This window comes from Ambystoma mexicanum, chromosome 9 (assembly GCF_040938575.1).
Source record: "Ambystoma mexicanum isolate Mex_15411 chromosome 9, UKY_AmexF1_1, whole genome shotgun sequence".
Taxonomy (NCBI): Eukaryota; Metazoa; Chordata; class Amphibia; order Caudata; family Ambystomatidae; genus Ambystoma; species Ambystoma mexicanum.
The window spans coordinates 416,531,574-416,543,956 of record NC_090931.1 but is presented as its reverse complement, the minus strand read 5'-3'; the positions used below and the strand labels follow the sequence as shown (position 1 = coordinate 416,543,956).

The following is a 12,383-nucleotide window of genomic DNA, read 5'->3' as shown; positions in this document are numbered from 1 at the left end:
CTAGATTCAACAGTTAATTATCATTGGGGTATTGTGGTCTTTGGTTGGAAGAATAATTGCTTGTCCAGGAAGGTGTCAATTGTTAATGGAAGAGACCAGTCTTCATAATTATGTTGTGCTTCTCCTCCTGAATATGATGATGGAATGTTTTAAGAAATGTTCTGTGCTGTCATTTATAGCCGAAAACAATGGTCTATAGCCTTGGTCGCTTCAAGATTACACTATGCAAGAAGAGCTTACTTTGGGCCTCATCACGAGTTGGCTAGTTTCCTGGCTTTAATAGCATCCAATTGTTATTAGTACCGGATCACGGGTTGTGCGTTAATGGTAAATCCCTATTCCCCATTGGGTCATTTGGACTCATTGGGGTAATTTTTGACACAAGTACCATGTGCTAATACAGCTAGCGGTAAGTTGCACCGCAAACAGGGTGCTAAATGGGATTTTTACATCCAGAAAAAAGCTGAAGGTGACACAGCCCACTTAGTGCCCAAACTCATGATCAGGCCAGCCTTTAATGCGGCATTATTACAATTACCACCGCATTTAAGGGCTACCGCCCAACACATAATAAGACTCTTTGTTCCTCTACTGCTTTTGGATTGTTTGCAGTAGGTTCAGAAATGTGACTTCTGTTCCCAAGACTATGAAACCTATGATCACAGCCCACCTGCCCTCTGCAGTCTGCATTAGCTGCTGAAACATTGAAGAGTTGATTTTAAGGCTCTGCTTATTTCCCCGTAAAGCAGTGTACGGTGGCGGCCCTAACTGAAGAGTTGATTTTAAGGCTCTGCTTATTTCCCCGTAAAGCAGTGTACGGTGGCGGCCCTAACTGAAGAGTTGATTTTAAGGCTCTGGTTATTTCCCGTAAAGCAGTGTACGGTGGCGGCCCTAATTTATTCTTTTTACATTTCCCACTTCATTTCAACAAGATCTTTAAAGCCGTAATACAGGTTCCAAGTTGAAATAAGCTTTATATGTGGGGCATAACTATGTTATACTTCATACGTCAAATTCCAAAAGGTCGTCCAGGACAAATGTCCTATCACCTGAGCAAAGGTTCCTGGGAAACAACTCATCACCTTTCTGTTCTGTAATGATCATCTTCCAAAAGCTGTAATGTCATGCATTAGATCTTCACTACCAGCTATCACCAATACTGTTGGCAGTAGGTGCACATTGCCGGAATCTGAGCATTCCGTAGATATGTTTGTTGCCAGTAGGGGACTGAATATAGGAATGCCTGAGAGGAACATGTCTTGTCAGGAGTGCATGGATTTATAATTCCAGGATTGTCTTAAAATAAATGCCCTCAAACTAGTCAGGTGATATGATCAAATTGTTGTTTAGGAACTACATTAGATGCCACCAGCAATTACGGTTCATGCCGGATCATGAAAAATAAGTAGAATTTACTCGGAATCAATTGTCACTTTCATTGGTGGATAACATAACTGATAAACTGAAAGGTCTACTATGCCCTGATATAGATCTAGAATAACAGATTGAGTGACATGAGTATGCCTTGCCATTGGTGGAGGACAGATTGAGATACAGGTTTTTGTTCTATTGGTGGGCAGGGTGGGACTGGGACACAAAATATGCCTGGGCACAAAATAAGTAGTTGACATTTTATTATCACAATTTGTGAGTTGTATTGGCTAACCAATCAAATTTGGAACACATTTCCTAGGAAAAACCATGCAGAATAGTGCATTTTTAAGTTTGTTGGCCCATACAAAGGCTCAAAACGACCACCTGCACAGTGCAGGTTTACACCTTGTCATTTCAGTGTTATATTAGGGTCTGATCTTTGTGGACAATTTTAGAAGATGATGTGTTCCAACTGGGCATGCTATTTCACTGATCAATAGTGTAGAGAGAGTTCGTGGAAAGAGACCCCTGCCCTGTGTAGGCTGTGCAGGGGGATGGGACCCCTAGTTCTTGCCTTGCCACTCCCTGATGGGTTATGCAGGAGGTTGTGTTCAGAAGTGCATGCTTTTCCCAGGGCTCAATGATGGTGGGAGATTGCTCTGTTGGGTGTGATTGGCCATTGGCAGGGCAAGTAATATTGGCAGGATTCTTAGAGGTGTGTCTACTGTCATCGATGAAAAATTGGTGTGCATTTATTTTGACGCACGCACTGCTTTCGTACATTTAATGAAGAGATCATCTTTTCCCTCAGTTCAATCAAAGTTAAACAATGTCCTGAATTCTACCACGCCAGGTCTTTGGATTTCACGTATGACATTTAAAGGCTGTGTTAGCATGTCCAGTTTGTAGATGATATTTTGAGTCTGTGAAATGTTTTTTTGGTGCCATCTGAAATTACAACATACTGAATTTGGGAAGCATGATTAGAACCTGGCATTATATGGGACAAGTTTCTCTCTTTATTAAGGCTGGGGAACTGGCGACCTCCATGTTGTTGTGTTTGAGGAGATATCCCATGGGAGAATGGTCTGCAGGGCCACAGGAGAATGGTCTACAGCGACACAGAGAATGGTCTGCAGGGCCGTGGGAGAATGGGAGGTCTGCAGGGTTCTGTGAGAAAACCTGAAAAGTAAAAAGAGAGAATAGTGCATATTTTGAATGAAGTATAAATAACAATGAACATTTCAACTTTAAAGGTTTAAATAAATTACAAAAACTGCTCGTGCAATTATTAATTTCAACACATAAAAGGAGAGCTCAGCCCTACCCTGGTTACTATTGTGCCCTCCGAACTTCATTATTCTGTTTTATTAAACAGTGAGGAATGACCATGTGAGGAATGCAATGATCCACACAGTGGGTGTGCGATCACCTGGGCTTTTTTGAAATTTTAAATGAAATTGAATGATGATAGATCAACTCTGGAAAAAGCCTGTTGCTAATCCTCACACATTTTCCTGTGCTCACCACACGACATACACATAGACCTACCTGTGTACTCTGGGTGGACACAGCTTACAGGTGCAGTCCTCCCTGTTATATTTTGTAGCGATCTAACAGATGGAGTACATGATGAATCTCAGAAGGAGGAGGGCCAAAACCTTCCTCCTGCCAGGGTATGAGGGATTCGACCATCCATGTGGGAAGAGTGCGCTCAACTGGGATTTTTTTATTTCTTTGTTTAAAAGAATGAATGATAGGAGATCAACTTCCGAAAATATGTGGGGCCATTGTCACACATATTTTACATGCTCACTGCATAGCAGAAAAATAGTCATGTACTCTTTGAGGACACAGCTTAACAGCACCACCCTCGCCTGTCATGTATAGCTGACACCTGTAAGGGATTTCAATCAGGCACACACCCAAGTCTCGGCCAGCATGTAGTGTGCAAAGGAAACCCTTATTTATTTGTGTCTGTAAGTTCAATATTCTGAATGATATACCACTCATATCACACCCATTTCAAAATACCCCCCCAGACCCCCGGTCACACTGAACCAGGAATCAGGCTAGTTTCCAACAGTAAATATTTATTTATGGATTGAGAATTTAAAACAAAAAATATTTTTAATAGGTAACAACAATCACCAAGGGGTAACAAGGACAATGAATAATATCTTTAATGCACTGGGAATTAGGTCATGAACACAAAAAGAATGCGGCAAAGAAAAGAATACTTTTGGATTGGTTTGGAACAGATAGCACTGTGGTTAGAGGTTCGCCCTGCGACACCCTTCGACCCACCAATAGGCAATTTAAATAAATTTGAGGAGAGAGCAGGTACTCAGGAATAATTCAGACCAAACAGAATATCACCATCACCTTCTCCCCTTAAACACAAGAGAAAAACGGATTTGACTTTTCAACTGTCAGGCTTTGAAACTGGCTGAGCAAAAACACTAAATGTGGTCAAAATGGTTAAATTATTATACATTTCTAAGGGAGCCGCTTTGAACAGGTGCAAGCAATCAAAAGCAATAATGTAATCAAAAGAAAACAATTGGAATCTCAAAGGCAAAGTAGGAAATAATTTAAAGACAATTCACACGTGTAAAACATTTGCAAAATGTAAATTTGTGGCAACTTTTACTATGTGATTTTGATAAAAATGGGTCAACTAAACTTTCGCAATTTTTTTAGCTATTAGCTAAGGATGTTAGGTATCAGTGGGAGTTGAAATGTTGTTTCTATCTTTAAAACTGAGGGAGTTATGGAGGTTTTAGTGGGAGGTGTTTTTTCGAAATAAGACATGAATTTGGACAAGAACTTCAGTTTAAAACCAGACATTATGGATTATGCTTTTATGCACGACTAGAGCATGCAGGCTAGACAACCAGGTTCGGAAAAAAGTAAGCTCTGAGACTGATTCATGACTTCAGTAACAGATCCCCAGTGCCTTCCCCGGTGGAACCAGTCCAAACACTCAAAGTCGAATTTTTGGATCAGAGTTACACAAATAAAAATGACTATGAAAATGACGCTTTAGCAAATAGACAGAATAAGATAGCACTAAAGATTTTCACACTGTCACTGGTTATGAAAGTAAGGATAGTTCAGATATTAGAGTGGAACAAGATAAGGCAAGGTATACAATAGTTCTCTAGTGTCCTGTTATTAATCACAATCCACTGGGATTTAAGATTTTTGGCCCATCAAGATTCTGGTCAATGGATCGGGTCTATCAGGGAAGGACAGCATATCAGCTAGGATCAGCTAGGCCGGTCACCAGAACTGCACGGGATCTACCCTTCTTGTTTCTGGATATTTCAGATCAGCGGGATGGCGAGTTCATCAGGCAAGCATTATGGTAGCAAGCCAGATAGTTTCAGGATGCTTCCCCACACCACAGCGCTTCACTGGGTTCTAAGGTTTAGTTGAGTATTAATTGAGGATTGAGACCTAGCTGAAAATGGTTCAGCTACTGCTTGGCCTGGTGATTGGCATCTGGATCTGGAAGGATGTTAAAGGCTGGATGTTGAATGCTGGATCTGAGTGTTTTGCTGGAATCAGAAGAGTGAGTGTGTATGTGTTGTCGGATGTCTCTATTTATCCTTTCAAATGACATCACTAAAATGGGTATATCGGCTGGCATAACTAAACTGACCCTGTGAACTGGGATTGGATCAGAGCCTCATCTCCACCTTGCATCCATGTGATTGGATCAAAGACAGATGATGTCAAGTTTATGGTTTAATTTTTACTATCCTTAAAAACCTCCCCAGCCACTAGTGTCAAAATCAAATATTGTCCTAAATACATATTTATACATTTGTAACCTCTACGAAAATCACATACAAGGATTGCATATTTTATGGAGTATCTGTTCATCAAAATCCCACTGCTATGAGACCTTGTTTCGCATTTTGTCCATTTCGCCATGAATACATTTTCCAAACTTTCTCCAAATTTCCACAAATATTCATGTTTACCATAGGAATGTGTGTGCAAAGTTTAACAATTCTAGCATAAATACAGTTCCCATAAAACCAAATATATTGCCATTCCTGTTCAGAATATGCTACACAGTTCCACCGTGTTTTGAAATATAGGGCCAAACATTAGATTAACAAATCTGCCCTTTTTATATTTTTCACCACTTCTGATAGCGAGATTATAAGTCTCTAAAAAATGTTCATTACATATTCTTAGCAGCAAATGGTCATCCTTTTGTCTGTCTCTGGAGGCAAGGAGCAGCCCCCACCTTTGGGATTTCCTTCTGCAAGCCTAGTTTACAACCTCTTCACACATCCATTTCCTGTCTTGGAGAATCTGCCATTGTTCAGTCCTTGGTAGCAGACAAAAGTCTGGCCTACCACACAATTATTGTGTGTCAGTGAGCATCTGCTGAGATCAATGCCCTCCCCTTAGGTGGAAACTTGTTTTTCAAACTCTTGCAGGCCCAGTCAGCCTAAGTTAATTTTTAATTTCTTGACTTGAAATCCAGCATAAAACAAATGTGTTGCATCAGATGACATAGATAAATTACATTCTTAGGTTAAACCTGTGCGATCAAAACAACTGAGATACGTGTTCCTTTCAGCAACAATCCTTTTATATTTGCTAATCTGCCAGATCTTTAGTTTTAGACAACTTTAAAGTTTCATTAGGAGAGCCCATTTTACAGAGCCTGTCACTCACATGTAGCCCAGTGTGGCTGCACACAGATTTTTGACAGGAATTGTCATTCACAGGCAATCCAGTTTTGCTTAGAAAATGTTTTGCTCTTAACATTTCAGGACTTTGTAAATTCACAGTGCTTCATTAGATTAACTGAATTTTAGCGCCAAGCAATATTGTGAGTGTTGGAAAGTGTTATGTACAGGCATTTTTAAATTTCAGCGCAGAAAATTAAATGTCATTTACAGGAAAATTTTGGAATTTCACTTGCAAAGCGCTTCTTCTCCCTCTGTACTCCATGTTTACTTGTCATGGAGCCCAATTGCACTTTTTCTGCTGTGTGTGCTCTTTTCCACCATACATGCACCATTGGTGGCAGGTTTTGCAGCCATCTTTTTGTGTGTTGAAAAAATGTGGTTTTGGAGGTTTTGGCACGCACAAGGGTTTTGTCGCCATTTTGCTGTTCCTTGCACCATGGATAACAGAGTGAGGCCGCATAGTATAGCAGAGTGGGTCAATACATCCCACACACATGACAGCCGCAGGTACATCAAACTCCTTTGGCAATGGGCAGCCTGATTAGAATTTCAAGGCCCCATGGATTTGCATCTCCATTGTCAATCATTGCTGGTGGCGGCAAACACTGAAGAATGTTAATTAGCAGGCCCCATGAAAAGCCTGGGGGCAGGAAATGACAATGGAGACCAGACACCAACACCTCTTTGTAATGCAATGTGTCAACGTGGTACTAACACCCCTCCTTGTTATGAAAGGGCAGTGAGTGTTCTGTCGGGAACCATGCCTTTCAGAGCAGGGAAGTATGTGAATGGTAGGAGACAGGAGTCTGCCTGCAACTCCCTACTTCAAAGGAGGCCCTTGTTGTGATCAAGCACTGCATTGGGCTCAGTTAATTAGGGAGACACTTTGAAGTACAGCATACAGGAAGATGGGTGGGTCATAGTGGAAGTGTATGTTGGCATCCTTCCCCTATCTGTTGCCAAGCGCTCTGATTCTGACATGAAGCTTCACTGAAGATTGTTGGTTGGGACCCAGGATTTGCTCACTTAAGTTAAGCTTGGCCTACAACAATACCTGGGCCCCATTTGGCTTTAAAAGCGGGTTTAGGCCCTCACTGAACATGTCATCCGAAGACTTTGGAAGGGGAAGGCGTAAGAAGAAGGACTCATTTGGACCCGAGCTGAAGGTACAGTCTACCTTACATCTTCCTCCAGTGAAGGAAGGCCAGGAGTTCCAAGAGGAAAGCAAGATCCATCCCCTAAACATCTCCCTGGGAACAGAGGGTGATACCGGACTCACAGGACCCGTGCAGCACAGCATGCTCTGCTCGGTTCTGACAGCAAGATTCTTAGGTGGGAAGTGCCGGAGAGTATCTGGACAAAGGATAAGGCTGAAAAAACACAAGCCCTGTGAAAAAGCTATGAGGAGTGCCACACAAGCATCATCCAGCATCCATCTTTATAAGGACAATTTCGAGACAGTCGAGTCCTCAAACTGCATCCGGCTGCACCACTGACTGTTGTCATGCTGCAGTCGCCTGAGCCATTTGGGATGACTAGACCAGCATTGCAGATCCGCCAACCAGCACAGAGACCATTCTTGGCCCGAGCCACCATGCTGGACAGCCTGCAGACCTCCAACCAGCCCTGCTTGCCAAACTGTCTGCCGCCTGGTACCCGCAGCTGTCTTCGGCCACTAACTCTGTATCACGGGCTGCAAAACACCCCGGAACCTGTCGAGCACCAAGAATTTCTTTGGCGCCAGGTACATTGTGGTTCTGCCCCCCTGGTCCTTCTCTTAAAGACCCTAGATACAGTTACGACCCTTTGCCCCTTTGGTGTTAAAACCAAATAACCTTGAACAGTAAGACTGATTGCTTTACCAACTACCCTTCCGTCAGTATTCAGAGCGCATCCCTTTCCTTTGTGAAACTTTCTGTCCTCTGTGTTCCTTTACAGTGTGGGTCCTAATTGTAGTGTGCTAGAACTGTCTGTTGTAGTAATAATAAAGTAGAGATTTGTATACAACCTTGACTGTACCGTCCCTTTTATCATTGAGTAAATATTATATTTTCGCTGTGTTGCACCTAACCAACGATCCATGACCTTGCGGAGATAAGCCTGCCATTCTGTCCATGTTACAAAAATTGGACAAGGAGATCCTATAATTCACTTGTATTCCAATCTGTTTGGATCCCTTCTCGTGTACTAGAAGTGTGGGGTTAATTTATGGTTTAGAAACCAATATTCATCCCTGGACCACTGGTGCCCTGGAAGTTGATTCGTCACACATGGTCCGCCTAATTAACAAACAGAGGCTCCATGGATCAGCCCTGCCCTTTGGCTAGCTCTTCTGGTGGCAGCTTCACATACTAATTAGAGTTATTCAAACAGGCCCAAGGGGAGCCTGGTTGCATAATTAACAAAAAGCAGGAAAACCCCAACAACCTTTGATATGCATCTGTGTCAACCTGAAACCAGCTACCACCTCTTAGTATCAAGGGCAGTGACCTAACATGTCTGGGACTGCTTTTTACAGTAGTTATCCCCGGAGGAGGACCTCGTTCAGAAGGTACGAGTATGTGGTTTGGCGGCGACCGAACGTCTGGTCTTACATTTTTTCACCCCTTTACCTTTTCCGTTGCAAAGCATGCTAGTTATGACCTCACAAATACAGGAGATTGTTGGTGGGGACAACAGGATTGGTTAATTAAAGTAGGCTTAGCCTACACCAATCTCTTTGGCTCATTTGCCTTTAAAAGAGGATTGTGTCCCTCTTTTGGGCAGATCATCTGAAGACTTTGCAAGGAGTAACGAGAAAAAAACTAATTTGGACCCTGGCTGAAGGTACAGTATGCCTTACAGCTTCCGCCAGTGAAGGAAGGCCTGGATTTCCAAAGAAGGAAGCAAGATCCCTCCCCTAAGCATCTCCCAGGGAACAAAGGGCGATACTGAATCCAGAGGACCCTCCAGCAGCTCCAGAACTGATGAACAGCCAGCACACAGCATTCCCTGCTAGGCTCTGCAAGCAAACTTCTTAGATGGGAAGTGCCAGAGTGTCTCTGAACCTAACCAAGGACAAGACCATTGCCTGCAACAATCTCCTCAGCTTTGGCCGTCTGCCTTAAAGGATGACACAATCCCAGTGAAGAGTGCATTGAAAAGCATCAACCAGCGTCTGCCTTAAAGGACATTTTTGAGCCAGTCGTGCCCCTCGAGCTGCAACTGATTGCATCGCGGACTGTTGTTGTGCTGCAGTCGCTCACGCCGTCCCAGACACCTTGATCAGTGCTTCAGACCAGCCGGCCAGCACTGAAACAATGATTCCTAACCCCGAGCCGCTGTGTAGGCAAGCTTGCAGCCATCCGTCCAGCCTTGCTTGACGAATTGCCTGTCGCCTGATACCCACAGCTGTCTTCCATCTTGAACTCTGTTTCAGAAGTTGCAAAGTGCACCGAAACTGACTCTACACTGTCGAGCAACAAGAACTTTTACAAGCACAGGTACACTGTGGTTCTGTCCATCTGGCTCTTTTCTGTAGCCCCTAATGACATTTTAAGACCCATAGTGCCCTTTTTGTTGAAACCAAGTATCCTTGAACTATTGTGATTAATTACTTTACCGACTACCCTCCTGTCAGTATCCAGAGTGTATCCCTTTACCTGTCTGTCCTCTGTGTTCCTTTAAAAGCTGGGTTGTATTTTGTAGCGTGCTAGCACTGTCTATTACAATAATAATAAAGTAGATATTTTTATGCAACCCTGACTGGACAGTCCTTTTTATCATTGGGTAATAATTGTATTTTTGCTGTGTTGCAACTAACCAACGATCCATGACCTTGTGGATATAAGCCTGCCGTTCTGTCCACGTCACCAGAATTGGACAAGGTGGTTTATAATTGACTTGTGTTTCCAATCAGTTTGATCCCTTCAGGTGGAGTAGATGTGTGGGGCTGATTGATGGTTTAGCAACGGATATTTATCCCTGTACCACTGGTTCTCCGGAAGTTGATTCATCACAAACCCACCCCTTTCCACTTCACCTTCGTTTTGCACCCACCCCTAATCCTCCTAACTCTCACCACGCAATACTGTTCCTGGCTTCCACATCAATGTTTTCTTTGTGCACCCTATGAATGTTTATTACAAAGTCCGTTTTGTTTGTTCTACATTTTGCAAATTCGAAAATTCTTTTTCATTAGATTTTTCATCTGACATTTTGAGCATTCTTGTTTAATTTTATATTGTCAGTACTTATATCTGTGCGTTTTATGTGAAAACGCTGCACGTTAAAAGATAAAATAGTATAAAACTTGAATGAAAAAACTCGAATCTGAGAAGCTAGTCCATATCTAGGAGTGGGTGTGGCCATGTCATGGCTTAGTAGTAATGGTATCATTGACTGAGTTGTTCTTCTGAATAGTCTGGCGTGAGCACTAGCTGGTCCTCCCAGTGAGGCCGGAGAAGCAAAGTGTTTCTGTAATAACCGGTAAGCCTCTCTTACATGCGGCTGTTGAGGTGCGCAGCGCTGCAGGAAAGTTATGTGAACAGAACCGCCTGCTGCTCGGTAACCAGCGCGGCGATTGTGTTCGAAGCTCTCCACCTGAGGGGAAAGAAAATTGCTTTTCTTCAGAGGTGAATTCAGAGGAAAGCTGGGCCTTGGACTCTCCTGGGCGGCGACAGGTTGGGGACCTTAGAGGCGATGTGTTGTCAGATAAAGAATGATATCTCCCTGAGGGCTTGGGGACCGGGCTGATTGGTGGAGAAACTGCAGTCTTTCCTCTAGCTCGTCCTTTCTTTATTAGCCACAGTTCGTAAGCCATTTAAGAGGTTTGCTGCTGGCTCGCGCTCAGTGGATAATGTAGTCAATCCTCCCGCTTAAGTGTTTCAAAAGTAACTTGTGCTCAATGGATAGCGCCTGTGTCCCAAATGTCAATATTATTATTGACCTTTTTAAAGAGCATAAGATATAAACTAATTCCCTCAGCACTTCCCTGCAAGCCTTCTTCTCACATGGGGGGCGGAGCCGCAAATGTGGCTGGACATACACTGGGCACAGTTTTCTGAAGGAATGGACCTACCACCATAGCTACCCTCATACTGGTCATCTGAAGTGACCACCTCACGATCCCTTTTACAAAAAACACTGCAACTCGCACACCCTCAACACACAGAAATCAAACAACTGTAGCCAGAAGCAACTGGAAAACCCATAACCTAGAGAATATAGCAAACGTAGGCGAGACTCCCGTGCCAAACATGTTCCAACTGCACGTAGGGATGCTGGTTACTATTGCATAAAAACTCCATAGTTGGCTGATGAATTACACTGAAAAACTCAAGAAATTACACAAGAAATTAGAACAAAGGAAACATTGCCACAACGCTGGCAAAGAAAAATACCAACGTCAAATACATCTACACAAAAGAGCAATGTTAAAAGCCAAGAAACTGCACTGAGAGCGAGCCCCGGAACAGCAGCCAACCCACAAAAGAATGTTTAAAATCATCAATGAGATGAAAACCCCCACTTCATGCACCAACACACTGACATGTCTGTGAAGCTTTGCAACAACAGCATGGAACATTTCGCACAAAAAACCTACAGCATCCAACACGCCATTGGCACAGCTACCTCAAGTACAATTATCAACCCTACCGATACAGAAAACCTTACAACTGCAACAGAACTCATCCACTTCAGCCCCAGCATCACAGAGACCTTTCTCAATCTTGTGAACAACATATTCAAAGCACTGCAGAAAGACTGTTCTAAGAAGCCTCTACTGTCTCCCAGTGAATAAAAAATGTTAAGGTCCTTTCCATTTCACACAGAGCTCTGCATGGTCTGGGAGCAGAAACCATTAATTCCAAAAGTAGAACCTACCCACCACAGAAGACCCCCAGATCTTGCAGGGGGTAATCGAATCCAAGCACTGCGGGAAGTAAAAATACAGATGAGTAGGTTTGTTTTACCTTCATAGCAAAACTGTGGGACTCCATCAATTAAGGAATCTTGACAACAGAAGGCCACCCATTGTTCAGAAAAATGCTAAAATCTTGGCTTTTCAATAAAATGGTAGAGAACAAAACAAAACTTCATGTGAGACATCAAACACACCCAACGAACCTTCACACCGGGATGAACATAATGGACAAACAAACACTCAATGAAGAATAACCGACCAACAAAATATCATATTAACTTCAATTGATTAGACTAGATGCCATACAGGTACAACCCATCTAATTTAATCTAAGATCACCCACACCAGATGACCTAAGACACACTAATAAAGTAAAAAAGAAATGG

General features: G+C 42.9%; 1 protein-coding gene across 1 annotated transcript in view; it reads left to right on the top strand.

The window, feature by feature from the left end:
• TMEM132E (transmembrane protein 132E) overlaps positions 1 to 12,383 on the top strand; it is a 1,510,109-nt gene that overhangs the window by 1,098,391 nt on the left and 399,335 nt on the right. The window lies entirely within an intron of this gene.